Raw genomic sequence first — 14,622 nt, 5'->3', positions numbered from 1 at the left:
AGGTAAATAAATGGGGAAGGGGGGTCATCAGACTGTGGCAGTAATTGCAGGAGAGTCCTACTGTTTTTTTTTTTTTTTTTAATATTTATATTCCTTTATTCATTTGACTGAGCTGGGTCTTATTTGTGGCATGCAGGATCTTTAGTTACAGCATGCGGACTCATGTGGGATCTAGTTCCCCAACCAGGGATCAAATTGGACCCACTGCATTGGGAGCCTGGAGTCCTAGCCACTGGACCACCAGTGTAGTCCTTCCAGCATTTTCTTGCACTGCTGCTGCTGCTGCTAAGTCTCTTCAGTCGTGTCCGACTCTGTGCGACCCCATAGATGGCAGCCCACCAGGTTCCCCCATCCCTGGGATTTTCCAGGCAAGAACACTGGAGTGGGTTGCCATTTCCTTCTGGAATGCAGGAAAGTGAAAAGTGAAAGTGAAGTCGCTCACTGGAATCACATGAAATTTGAAATATTGTGTGAGGATATGGAATCCCTGGAACTAATGCTCAGGGTCTGGATGGGAGGAGTGTGAGGAGTATAGTTTGAAGAGACCAAGGAGGGCAGAAGAGGAGCTACAGTGAAGGGAATCGAATTCCCATTTGTTTAGTGATAGTGAGGACTGGAGCATGCCCTGGGCGGCTTCCTAGGTGAGAGCATATGAGTCAGGGATGAAGTATCAGCAGTTTTACAATTTACCTCAACTATTATTTTGAAAAATTAGGTAACAAAATCCACTGAGTCTGGGTACACCAATTGTTGAGAGTTAGAGTGAAGTTAGTCTAGCTGAAGGACGGAAAGAAGGTTTCTGAGGCTTAGTTCTTGTCACTTAATTGATGGCCCTGTGACCTCTCTACTGTCCTTGTGAGTTGTGAAGCTTTTTATGAGAGGTTATTTTAAAAGCTTTGCTGAAGGCATGAGACCTGAAAGCACAGGCAGAATAATAAAAGATGAAAGTTCCCTATGTCTTCTGCACATGGGGCTTGAGAATTTCTGTGGATTTTTAGAAATAATGTTGGAGTGTGCACTCAGAGCAATTTAAAGATAACATTTTTTATGCTTAATTATTTTTCTTGATGTAAATATTGCAGATGGTATGTTCTAGATGGAATCTGCCAATCAGTTGTAATTCCTTGTTTCTTTTAGTATTAGACAACCTTAAGGTATACACGAAACGTCTGCCCCTGGGTAATAAATACAGTATTATCTTCTAGGGAGTTTCCACAGTAAAATGCCAACAAAATAAGTCTAACATCCAAATTGTTTTACTGTGTAATTTTGTTAAAATGAATATATTGCTGTAATCCTATACCCTTATATGTACCAAGTGCTCAACATACGTGATCAGTTCTATGTAAAAGTTCTCCGAAGTAGTTACTGTTATTATTCCCTTTTTTTACTGGTGAGGCAGCAAACTCAGAGGTGGAGTGAGTTGCACATTACTAGTAAGTAGCTGAGTGTGAGCTAACAGTAATTCTAAACTGCTGTAAGCCTTTTGAACATGTAGGCAGTGCTCTCTGGTCAGAGACCTTAAGAAATTTGAACAGATTTTCCTTCTGTTGCTCCCTTTTAATTTATGGAATATCCTCAGCTTCCCAGGTGGCGCCTGATTCTTGGCACCACTGAGGGTTCTTGCTGGTCCAAGCTTCCTCTATTCACAGATCTGAGTTGACATTCCAGCCCCAGGCCTCATCCTCCTGAAAAGCAGGACCATTGCGTGTCTCCAGTGTACTGGTCATTTCATATACCCTAGAGTTTTTGAAAATTCATCCACAAGAAAATACCTTTTTGTTCAAGCCTGGGCCATCTTGAAAACTGATCCCAGCACAAATTAATTTAGCATCCTATTGGTGAGGATAGAACATATCCCTTCTGTTAAGAAAAGAAAATAAAGGCTAAAATGTATATAGTTCTTAGGAGAAAAAAACTCAAAGATACTGTCTCTAAACAACCACCCCCAGGAATATTAAAAACTCAACTTGCTGGGAAACCTAGAAAATGATTATGCTTAGGACTAAAAATATGAGCTATGAAAAGAAAAATTCTTGACGTAGTCAACTAGCAAAACCACTAGGGGGGCATTTAAAATAGGAAAATAAGATAATAAAAAGAACATGAAACTATAAATATATGGTACCAATCAAGGAACCTCAATGTAAGTACCACTCAGGTCAAGAAATAGAATATTGCCAACATCTAAAAGCCTCTTCCTGAGCACAAAACTCTCCCCTGCCCCTCTGTAAAGGTGATTTTTACAATAAATCATTTTCTTTTGTTTGATTTTGTTTTAACGCCTAAGTTTATATACCCTACGCATATGTGTGTATAAAATAGTGTGTGTATGTATTTATTATGTTGGTGTGCATGTTGTTTATATATTTATATATATATATAATTTATAATAATATGTATATCTTGTATATTTAAAATTAAATACAGACTGTGAGATTTGTGAATTCAAGATTAACCAGGAATACCCATCTTTATATATTTAGTACCTCACAGACTCTGACACTTAATGAGCTTGTAATAGCATGCTATAAATCTGTGTCACATGAAAAAGACTGCTAAATAGAAACCTTGATTAAATAGAGTTGAGAGCGCAGAAGAGGGAGTTCTCCTGCCTGTGATGATAGCAGAGCCCAAGAGAATGAAAAAAGACTTCTCTTCTTCCCTGACAAGGACTTAGCCAATGAAAAACCATGGCTTATTTGTACGTCATAGCCCTCCCAGGCTTCCCACGTGGTGCCAGTGGTAAAGAATCTGCCTGCCAATACAGGAGACACAAGAGACACAGGTTTGATCCCTTGGTCAGGAAGATCCCCTGGAGTAGAAAATGGCAACCCACTCCAGTATTCTTGCCTGGAAGATCCAGACAGAGGAGCCTGGCAAGCTACAGTCCATGGGTTCTCGACGGGTCGGATACAGCTGAGCACATGCACACACATAGCCCTTCCAGCTTTCTTTTCACCTCTTTAAAAGTTCCCTTGCCACATGGATACTTGCCTGTGGCTCACCATGGCCCTAGATCCCAAACTGCAATTCTCTGATCTTGATAAAAGCCACCTTTGTTGGAGAAATATCTGGCAGTCTGCTTAAGGTCAACATGATCAAGTAAATGATGTTATTAAGTAAGAGATTATTATTTCACTTATCTTTTGGAGATTATTTTGACTGCATGGTGGAATAATATATATTGAGATTTAAATTGATACTTTTTTTTTTTTTTTTAAGATTTCCTAAATCCAGTTTCCTCCATTTCAACAGTTATACATTCTGCCTACCTTGCAGTAGGGAAGGGACAAACAGATAAATCAAATTACAAAAGAGGTATGTTCTTGGCTAATCTATTTCTGTTTCCAGTAGTCAATGGATTTGGAAAATTAGATAGAGGGTTGTTTTCTGCTCCTCATTTTCTTGGCCAGTGAGGAGGAGACTAAGAAACCCTGCTAACGGGGTTCAATCCAGGTCCAGTGGAGGGGAGGTGGTTGGGGGTGGCTGCAGGGCCTTGTATTGCATGAGATTTAGTTTTTGAATGAAAGCTTGAGATAGATAATGAGCTGAATTCCAGAAAAATAAAATTCTGTCTCTTGCACATGTGACTTGTGGGCTTAGATTTGCCCACAATAGATTGTTAGTATATTTAGATGAAACAGCCGTATACTGGAAAAAGATGCTGTCTAGGACATTCATAGCTTGAGAGAAAAAGTCTATGCCTGGCTTCAAAGCTTAAAAGGACAGGTTGACTCTCTTGTTAGGGGATAATGCAGCTCGTGACTCTAAATTGAAGCCAGTGCTCATTTACTATTCTGCAAATTCTAGACCCTTAAGAGTTATGCTAAAACGACTCTGCTTGTGATCTATAAACAATAGGTGTTTCATTTATTCTAGGTGACAGTACATCTGCTTATAATATGGATTACTGATATATTTCAAGCCCACAGTCGAGACCTATTGCTCAGAAAAAGAGATTGCTTTCAAAATATTGCTGCTTATTGACAATGCACCTGGTTACCCAAGAGCTCTGATAGACATATATAATGAGATTAATGTTGTTTTCATGCCTATTAACACAACATCCATTCTGCAGCCCATGGACTGAGGAGTAATTTTAACTTTCCAGTCTTACTATTCAATAAATACGTTTTGTAGTTCTATAGCTGCCACATAATGATCACTCTGATGGATCTGAGCAAAGTAAATTAAAAACCTTCTGGAAAGAATTCACCATTCTAGATATCATTAAGAACACTCATGATTCATGGGGAGAGGTCACAATATCAACACTGACAAGAGTCAGGAAGAAGTTGATTCCAGCCCTCCTGGATGACTTTGAGGAGTTCACTGTTTCAGTGGAGGAAACAACTGCAGATGTGGTAGAAATAGCAAGAGAACTAGAATAAGAAGCAGAGCCTGAAGATGTGACTGAATTTCTCCAATCTTGGGATAAAACTAATGGATGAAGAGTTGCTTCTTATGGATGAGTAAAGACAGTAGTTTTTTGAGATGGAATCTAGTCCTGGTGAAGATGCTGTGAAGATTGTTGAAATGACAACAAAGAATTTAGGATTTACATGAACTTAGTTGATAAAGCAGATGTAGGGTTTGAGAGGACTCTAATTTGGAAAGAAATTAATACTGTGGATAAAATGCTATTAAATAGAACTGCATGCCTACAGAGAAATCATTTGTGAAAGGAAAAGTCAATCAATGTGGCAAACTTCATCGTCTTATTTTAAGAAATTGCCAGTTACCCCAGTCCTCAGCCACCACCATCCTGGTCGGTCAGCAGCCATCAGCGTTGAGGCAAGACCCTCTTCCAGCAAAAAGATTACAACTTATCAAAGGCTCAGATGATGGTTGGCATTTCTTAGCCATGAAGTATTTTTTAACTAAAGTATGTACATTGAGTTTTAGACATGATGCTATTGGACACTTAATAGACTACCATATAGTGTAAATGTAACTTTACTATACATCCGGAAACCAAAAGCCTGCTTGCATGACACAGTTTATTGGGATATTCTCTTTATTGAGGTGGTCTGGTACCAAACCTGCATCTGAGGTATGCCTGTACCTGTGTGTATGTGTACACATCTCTCTCTATATATATTCAGTAGTTTATTACAGTCTGTTAGCTTTTCTGGAACCAGAGTTAGAGTTACTGGTCTATAGTTCTTATATATAGTACTATAAATATACAGTTATAATTACTGGTGTATAATACTTATATATAATACTTATCCCTTCAGTGTTTTGTCAAAAATGAGAGACATATATTTTGAACCAGTTGCATAAATTCATGCTTCATTCATTTTCTGTCTTAGGTAATGTCAACTTCCATCTACTACCTGCCTCTGCCAGTTCTAGTAGGAATTTGAAAAAAAACAAGCTGACATTTTTTGGTCTAACTATTAAGTTTGATGAAAACATAATAGTGGTTTCGGACTGTGAATTTTAAATCATTATAATTAGGCCCAAACACATCTTTATTAATCAAAATAGGAACTGTTACAATCAACATATTTTTGCTGACAGGAAATAAGTTCGTTTATTCCTGTAACATGAAAGTCTGTGCTTCAGGATTTGAGGAATTCTTGGAAAGCATTTTCTGGTTGTGGAAGCATTTTTCCTGCATAAAATTGTCAAGATGCTTGAAGAAGTGGTAGTTGGTCAGCGAGAGATCAAATGAATATGGCGGATGAGGCAAAACTTTGTAGCCCATTCATTTAACTTTTGAAGTGTTGGTTGTGCGACTTGAGGTCGGGTGTTGTCGTGGAAAATAACTGAGCCATTTCTGTTGACCAATACTGGCTGCAGGCATTGCAGTTTTCGGTGCATCTCATTGATTTGCTGAGCATACTTCTCAGATGTAATGGTTTCGCCAGGATTCAGAAAGCTGTAGTGGATCAGAGAGGTAGCAGAGCACCAAACAGTGACCATAACTTGTTTTTGGTGCACGTTTGGCTTTGGGAAGTGCTTTGGAGCGTCTTCTCAGTCCAACCACTGAGCTGGTTGTCACTGTCAGTGATGTAAAATCACTTTCATGACATGTCATGATCCAATCAAGAGATGGTTTGCTCTTGTTGCACAGAATAAGAGAAGACGACACTACAAATCAATGACTTTTATTTTCAGTTATCTCATGAGGCACCCACTTGTGAAGGTTTGCCACCTTTCCAGTTTGCTTCAAATGCTGAAGAACTGTGGAATGGTCGATGTTGTGTTCTTTGGCAGCTTCCTGTGTAGTATAGTAGCAAGAGGATTAGCTTTGATGATGCCTTTCAATTATTTGGCGTCAACTTCTGATGGTCAGCCACTACACTCCTCATTTTCAAGTCTCTCATTTCCTTTTTAAAACTTCTTGAACTACCACTGCGCTGTATGTTCATTAGCAGTTACTGGGCCAACTGTGTTGCTGATGTTGTGAGTCATCTCTGCTGCTTTACAACCCAGGTGGCTCAGTGGTAAAGAATCCTCCTGCAATATAGGAGTTGTGGGTTTGATCCTTGGGTCAGAAAGATCCCCTGGAGAAGGAATTCTCACCTGGGAAATTCCATGGACAAGGAGCCTCACGGGCTACAGTCCATAGGGTCATAAAGAGTCATGACTGAGTGCCTAGACAACGATAGAAGATGGTGCAGCATTTCTGATTCACAGGAGTTGTATTATTTCTGCTTGTCCTTATGAACATAATGCCTGATGAAATATTAAAACAGCATTTCTTTGTGAACAATAACTCCAAAAAGAATGTCAACTGATATTACTGGTGATGAAAATGAATAGAAAATGAGAAAGTAAAAGAAAAGAAAATCATTATTCTTAGGCATGAAATGTAAGATTTATGAACAGATGACAGACTGCATTGATATTAATAAATTGGATCAGGACTGTCTCATTTGCAAGTGTCAGAAGCCCCACTCAAGCAAAGTCCTGAGAGCTGAACTTCTGGTGCTGTGAAGGTGGGCCGGAATGTGGAGTGACAGGAAGCATTGAAGATGCTGGGATGTGAGGGTCACCTGAGCCAAGTCCAGACCAGGGAAGCAGTCTGAAGGTCAAGGCTGCAGGGAAAAAGTTAGGCTACAGAAAGAAGGCAAGATAAGACCTGAGTATGAGAGGGTGGAAATACACTGGGAAATGGGACAAGACCCCTCTATCTCTTTTGCCCTGGGTGGGATTTCTGGCAGTGCCTGCATCTCCTCTGTGGCTCCTGCTTTCTGTGATGATGCTTGCCCTGGTTCCAAGTTTTCCTTGGTGACCCAGCCCTGAGGCTCCTATAACACTACCTCTTCCTTTGGTTCCTCTAGCTTGCTGGTATCATTAGATTGCTTTGCCAACCCTATTTGCCTTCTTGGCTTTTGCCTCACTTGCGCTATCAATTTCCTACACATAGTTCCCTCTGGTTTAAATATGTAGAGTGGTTTCTAATTCCTGGTTGAATCTTGACTTACACACTGTGCTGCTGGTCTTTGACCTTTGTAAACCTAGAACCCAGTAATGCTTTAATCATCAGTGACATACGTATCAGTTCAGTTCAGTTCAGTCGCTCAGTCATGTCTGACTCTTTTCGACCCCATGAATCGCAGCACGCCAGGCCTCCCTGTCCATCACCAACTCCCGGAGTTCACTCAGACTCATGTCCATCGAGTCAGTGATGCCATCCAGCCATCTCATCCTCTGCCGTCCCCCTCTCCTCCTGCCCCCAATCCCTCCCAGCATCAGAGTCTTTTCCAATGAGTCAACTCTTCGCATGAGGTGGCCAAAGTACTGGAGTTTCAGCTTTAGCATCATTCCTTCCAAAGAAATCCCAGGGCTGATCTCCTTCAGAATGGACTGGTCGGATCTCCTTGAAGTCCAAGGGACTCTCAAGAGTCTTCTCCAACACCACAGTTCAAAAGCATCAATTCTTCGGCACTCAGCCTTCTTCACAGTTCAACTCTCACATCCATACATGACCACTGGAAAAACCATAGCCTTGATTAGATGGACCTTTGTAGGCAAAGTAATGTCTCTGCTTTTGAATATGCTATCTAGGTTGGTCATAACTTTCCTTCCAAGGAGTAAGCGTCTCTCAATTTCATGGCTGCAATCACCATCTACAGTGACTTTGGAGCCCCCCAAAATAAAGTCTGACACTGTTTACACTGTTTCTCCATCTATTTCCCATGAAGTGATGGGACCAGATGCCATCATCTTCATTTTCTGAATGTTGAGCTTTAAGCCAACTTTTTCACTCTCCTCTCTCACTTTCATCAAGAGGCTTTTTAGTTCCTCTTCACTCTGCCATAAGGGTGGTGTCATCTGCATATCTGAGGTTATTGATATTTCTCCCAGCAATCTTGATTCCAGCTTGTGCTTCTTCCAGCCCAGCGTTTCTCATGATGTACTCTGCATATAAGTTAAATAAGCAGGGTGACAATATGCAGCCTTGACGTACTCCTTTTCCTATTTGGAACCAGTCTGTTGTTCCATGTCCATTTCTAACTGTTGCTTCCTGACCTATATAGGTTTCTCAAGAGGCAGGTCATGTGGTCTGGTATTCCCATCTCTTGAAGAATGTTCCACAGTTTATTGTGATCCACACAGTCAAAGGCTTTGGTATAGTCAATAAAGCAGAAATAGATGTTTTTCTGGAACTCTCTTGCTTTTCCATGATCCAGAGGATGTTGGCAATTTGATCTCTGGTTCCTCTGCCTTTTCTAAAGCCAGTTTGAACATCTGGAAGTTCACAGTTCATGAATTGCTGAAGCCTGGCTTGGAGAATTTTGAGCATTACTGCTAGTGTGTGAGATAAGTGCAATTGTGCAGTAGTTTGAGTATTCTTTGGCATTGCCTTTTTTGGGGATTGGAATGAAAACTGACCTTTTCCAGTCCTGTGGCCACTGCTGAGTTTTCCAAATTTTCTCGCGTATTGAGTGCAGCACTTTCACAGCATCATCTTTCAGGATTTGAAATAGCTCCACTGGAATTCCATCACCTTCACTAGCTTTGTTTGTAGTGATGCTTTCTAAGGCCCACTTGACTTCACATTCCAGGATGTCTGGCTCTGGGCAAGTGATCACACCATCATGATTATCTTGGTCGTGAAGATCTTTTTGTACATTTCTTCTGTGTATTCTTGCCACCTCTTCTTAATATCTTCTGCTTCTGTTAGGTCTATACCATTTCTGTTCTTTATTGAACCCATCTTTCTATGAAATATTCCCTTGCTATCTCTAATTTTCTTGAAGAGATCTCTAGTCTTTCTCATTCTGTTTTTTCCTCTATTTCTTTGCATTGATCGCTGAGGAAGGCATTCTTATCTCTCCTTGCTATTCTTTGGAACTCTGCATTCAAATGGGCATATCTTTCCTTTTCTCCTTTGCTTTTCACTTCTCTTCTTTTCACAGCTATTTATAAGGCGTCCCCAGACAGCCATTTTGCTTTTTTGCATTTCTTTTCCATGGGGATGGTCTTGATCCCTGTCTCCTGTACAGTGTCATGAACCTCCATCTTATAGTTCATCGGGCACTCTATCAGATCTAGGCCCTTAAATCTATTTCTCACTTCCACTGTATAGCCATAAGGGATTTGATTTAGGTCATGCCTGAATGGTCTAGTGGTTTTCCCTACTTTCTTCAATTTAAGTCTGAATTTGGCAATAAGGATTTCATGATCTGAGCCACAGTCAGATCCTGGTCTTGTTTTTGCTGACTGTATAGAGCTTCTGCGTCTTTGGATGCAAAGAATATAATCAAGCTGATTTCGGTGTTGACCATCTGGTGATGTCCATATGTAGAGTCTTGTGTTGTTGGAAGAGGGGGTTTGCTATGACCAGTGTGTTCTCTTGGCAAAACTCTATTAGCCTTTGCCCTGCTTCATTCTGTACACCAAGGCCAAATTTGCCTGTTACCCCAGGTGTTTCTTGACTTCCTACTTTTGCATTCCAGTCCCCTATAATGAAAAGGACATCTTTTTTGGGTGTTAGTTCTAAAAGGTCTTGTAGGTCTTCATAGAACCCTTCAACTTCAGTTTCCTCAGCGTTACTGGTTGGGGCATAGGCTTGGATTACCGTGATATTGAATCGTTTGCCTTGGAAATGAACAGAGATCATTCTGTCGTTTTTGAGATTGCATCCAAATACTGCATTTCGGACTCTATTGTTGACCATGATGGCTACTCCATTTCTTCTTGGGGATTCTTGCCCACAGTAGTAGATATAATGGTCATCTTAGTTAAATTTACCCATTCCAGTCCATTTTAGTTCGCTGATTCCTAATGTCAACATTCACTCTTGCCATCTCCTGTTTGACCACTTCCAATTTGCCTTGATTCATGGACCTAACATTCCAGGTTCCTATGCAGTGTTGCTCTTTACAGCATAGGCTCCATCCCTTCATTCTTTTTGGAGTTATTTCTCCACTGTTGAAACACTTTATGACATACTTAAAGTTCTGATGTATGTTTAGACTTTCTTTTTTATTTCAATGAATTTTTAAATCAATTCTTGAATAAGAACTGTGTTATTCTTGATATTGTAGCTTTATAACTTATTTTATAGGTGGCTCAGATGGTAAGGAATCTGCCTGCAATGCAGGAGACCTGAGTTCAATCCTTGGGTCAAGAAGATCCCCTGGAGAAGGAAATGGCAACCCACTCCAGTATTTTGCCTGAAGAATTCCATGGACTGAGGAGCTAGCGGACTATAGTCCATGGGGTTGCAAAAGAGTTGGACATGACTGAGAGACTAACGCTTTCATGTAACCAATAGGGCTGGTTCTTCCATGTTACTCTTTTTTTTTTTTTTCCCCAGAATTTTCCTTTTTATTTTTGCTTATTATAATTTTAACATAAGTTTAAAATTGACTTCTTTAGTTATAAGTATTGCTAGTATTTTTACTAGAATCAATGTAAAATTATGGATTATTTAATGGAGATTTACACCTTTATTAGGTTGAGTTTTCCTGTTCAAGGAAAACATTTTATGCTTTTACACTTATATTTTTATGCCTATTTTGTGTCCATTACTAGTGTTTTAAAGCTTCTTAATACAAATTTTGCACATTTCTTATTAAGTTTTCTGCTGTGTGTATTAATCAGGGTCCTGGCAAGAAAGAGACAGCAAATCCTCAAATGAAGTAATGAAGGAGAGTTTAATGAATGGGCTATTTTTTTTAAAAGTGTGGGAAAGGCATAAGAAAACTCAACAATGGACAGTGAAACATCCCTGAATTATTGTAAGAAGAGAGTAGCAGGAGTGGGAAGGAAGGGTTACCAGGTATTGGAGGGAACACTTATGGTGGCTCAGAGGTTAAGCCTCTGCCTGCAATGCAGGAGACCTGGGTTCGATCCCTGGGTTGGGAAGATCCCCTGGAGCAGGAAATAGCCACCCACTCCAGTATTCTTGCCTGGAGAATCCCATGGACAGAGGAGCCTGGTGGGCTACAGTCCACGGGATAGCAAAGAGTTGGACACGACTGAGCGACTTCACTTTCACTTTCACTTATAGGAGAAGACTGATGATCAAGAACTGTGGACATCCATAGAAGGACAGAGACAAATGGAGGAGGAGATAACTCGACCTTGCTCTGTGCTTACCATGTGGTGACCTTCCATGCCCTCCTGTTGGACAAACCCAACAGAAGCAGAGGGCAAGGGAGACCACTGATATGGGCCACAAATGTTGGCCTCCTTAGATGCAGAGAGAGTAGAAAAGGGTGCAATGAACTGAATGTTTGTGCCCCCCACTCATGTATTGAAAGCCTAATCCTGAATGTGACGGTATTAGGAAGTAGATACTTTTGGAGATAATTAGTTCATGAGGATGAAGTCCTCACAATACGATTAGGGCCTTTACAAAATGGACTCTGAGATCTCTTTCACCCTCTTTCCACCATGAGATGATACAACGAAAAGTTGGCAGCATGTAACCTAGGAAAGGGTCCTCACCGGAACCCAACCATACTGGTACTCTGATCTTAGTAGACTTCCAGCCTCTAGAACTATAAGAAATAAATTTATGCTTTTATAAACCACCCCAGTCTATGGTACTTTGCTATGAAAGCCTGGACTAAGACAGAAATTGGTAGCAGGAAGTGGGAATGCTGCTGTAATAGATACCTAAAAATGTGATTGAAACTGGATAATGGGTAGGGGCTGGAAGTTCTGAGATGGGTGCTAGAAGAAATGGGGATAGTTGTAAATAGACATTTAAAGGTGATTCTGATAAGAACTCAGAAGACAGAGAGCTATAGAGAAAGCTTCCTTCTTCTTAGAGAATACCTAATTACTCATGAAGAGAATGTTGGTGTAAAATGCAAAGTATAGGCCATTTTAATGAGGTCTCAGATAGAGATGAGGAATATGTTATTGGAAAATAGAGGAAAGGTGACCCTTTTTATAAAGTGGCAAAAATTTGTGGAATTTTTACATTGTGGGAGGTGGAACGTGCCAGTGATAAAACTGGATATTTAAATGGAGAGATTTCTAAGAAAATGTTGAAGGAGAAGCCTGGTTCCTCCTGACTGCTTACAGAAGAATGTGAGGAGATAGAAATGCTCTGAAGATAAAATCATTGAGCATACAAGAACCAGAGCTTGCAAATTTAGGATATGCTTAGCCTATCCATATTACAAAAGATAAGAACATGTGTTTGGAAGAAAGCACTTAAGGGATGTGAACCATGGAGTTAATCTACCGCCTCAACAAAAAGCAAGAGTAGAGATTAGGATTACACCAGGAGACAAACTGCCAGCTGAAACTAAAAGAAGCAGAGAAAATGGGACAAAACGAGGGAAGTCTGTCAGACTTCATAGATCCTACAGGACTGGCCCATAACACTATTTGAATGTAAACACATGCTATTGCTCTAGACAAGGGAAGAAGAACCCTGAAGTCAATTCAGAAGATCATCAGGGTTGCCACTCCTAACACAGGCCCAGCATACTTGGGCCCTGGGGACAGGATTGTATCAACCTTGATTTCAAACTCAGTGGAGTCCTGGAGGTGCGACCCTCATCCTGACAGAGTGGCACCCACTGCAGAGAGAAATTTAGCATGGGCAATGCCCTGCCAAACTGTAGGGTGACAGTGACACCCCAGTGGGTCCAGAGGGCAGGATCACCTAGTGGGAGTGAAAGGCAGAGTATGGAGCCAAAAAGGATTATTCTGGCGTCTCAAGATCTCAGGCAGTTTGCCTTGCTAGGTTTTGAACTTGCATCACTCCTTCCTTTTTTCCTTTTCCTTCCATTTGAAACGGGAATGTCTGTCCTGTGCCTTTCCTACTATTGTATTTTAGAAGCACAGGATTTCATTGGTTTACAGCTGGAGAGGAATTTTGCTTGAGTATGAATCTCACTCCTATCTGATTTAGATGATTTTTAGATAAGACTTTGGACTTTTGGACTTCAAAGTTGATGCTGGAATGAGTTATTAATAAGACTTTTGGGTTATTGGGATGGGATGTGAGAAGGACATAAATTTGGGGGGTCAGGGCTAGAATGCAGTGAACTGAATGTTTGTTGTCTTCCCCAGATTCCTATGTTGAAATCCCAGCTCCCAGTGTGATGGTATTAGGATGTGGAGCATTTAAAATGTGATCATGGAGGTAGATTTTGTAAGGGATTAGTGGTCGTATATTAATAAAAGGGATCCTAGAGAGTCTTTTAACCCAGCTCTGCCATGTGAGGATAACAAGAATTATCAGTCTGCAGCCCAGAAGAGAGCTCTCTCTAAAATCTGACCACCTGCCACCATCATCTCTGCCTTCCAGCCTCTAGAAACTGTGAGAAATAGATTTCTGTTATCAATAAGCCACCCAGTTTATGGTGCTGTTATAACACTTGAACTGACAAAGTCAACAGTAAAGGGTGGATCTGAAGGGGAAATAAGAGATATTTAGTACACTACATATCTTTTTGTTAATATTGTAAATGAAATATTTTGTCATCTTTTCCTGGTGTGTGTGTATGTACAGTTCTGCCATCTTGAACCTAAACTCTAAAGGAGTTGATGGACATCTATACAAGTACTTGCAATACATGTGCAATCATAGGGGTAATAAAAGGTCCCCTAAAAGCTTTAGCAGGTAGACCTGATAAAGGCTGCTGCTGCTACTGCTAAGTCACTTCAGTCGTGTCCAGCTCTGTGTGACCCCATAGATGGCAGCCCACCAGGCTCCCCCATCCCTGGGATTCTCCAGGCAAGAACCCTGGAGTGGGTTGCCATTTCCTTCTCCAATGCATGAAAGTGAAAAGTGAAAGTGAAGTTGCTTAGTCGTGTCCAACCCTCAGCGACCCCATGGACTGCAGCCCACCAGGCTTCTCCGTCCATGGGATTTTCCAGGCAAGAATACTGGAGTGGGGTGCCATTGCCTTCTCTGTGATAAAGGCTATGGAGTTATAAAAATCTCCTGAAAGAAGAGAATTCTGTTGATAGTCTAAGGATAATAAGGTGTTACACAGATGAAGAAGCAGTGGTGGTAGATTGTGGTAAAGAGAAACTGGAGATGAAGGAGGTTTTCAAGTTGGATGAGGAATTTGAATTCTTTTTCACTGTTTACTTGCTGTCTGACCTTGGTTGCCTTACCAAGTTCTCTGTGTCATGCTTTTACCATCTGTAAAGTATATGTAATAATACCTGACAGGGTTGTTG

Source organism: Bos javanicus, chromosome 1 (genome assembly GCF_032452875.1).
Source record: "Bos javanicus breed banteng chromosome 1, ARS-OSU_banteng_1.0, whole genome shotgun sequence".
Taxonomy (NCBI): Eukaryota; Metazoa; Chordata; class Mammalia; order Artiodactyla; family Bovidae; genus Bos; species Bos javanicus.
This window is presented reverse-complemented; position numbering follows the sequence as displayed.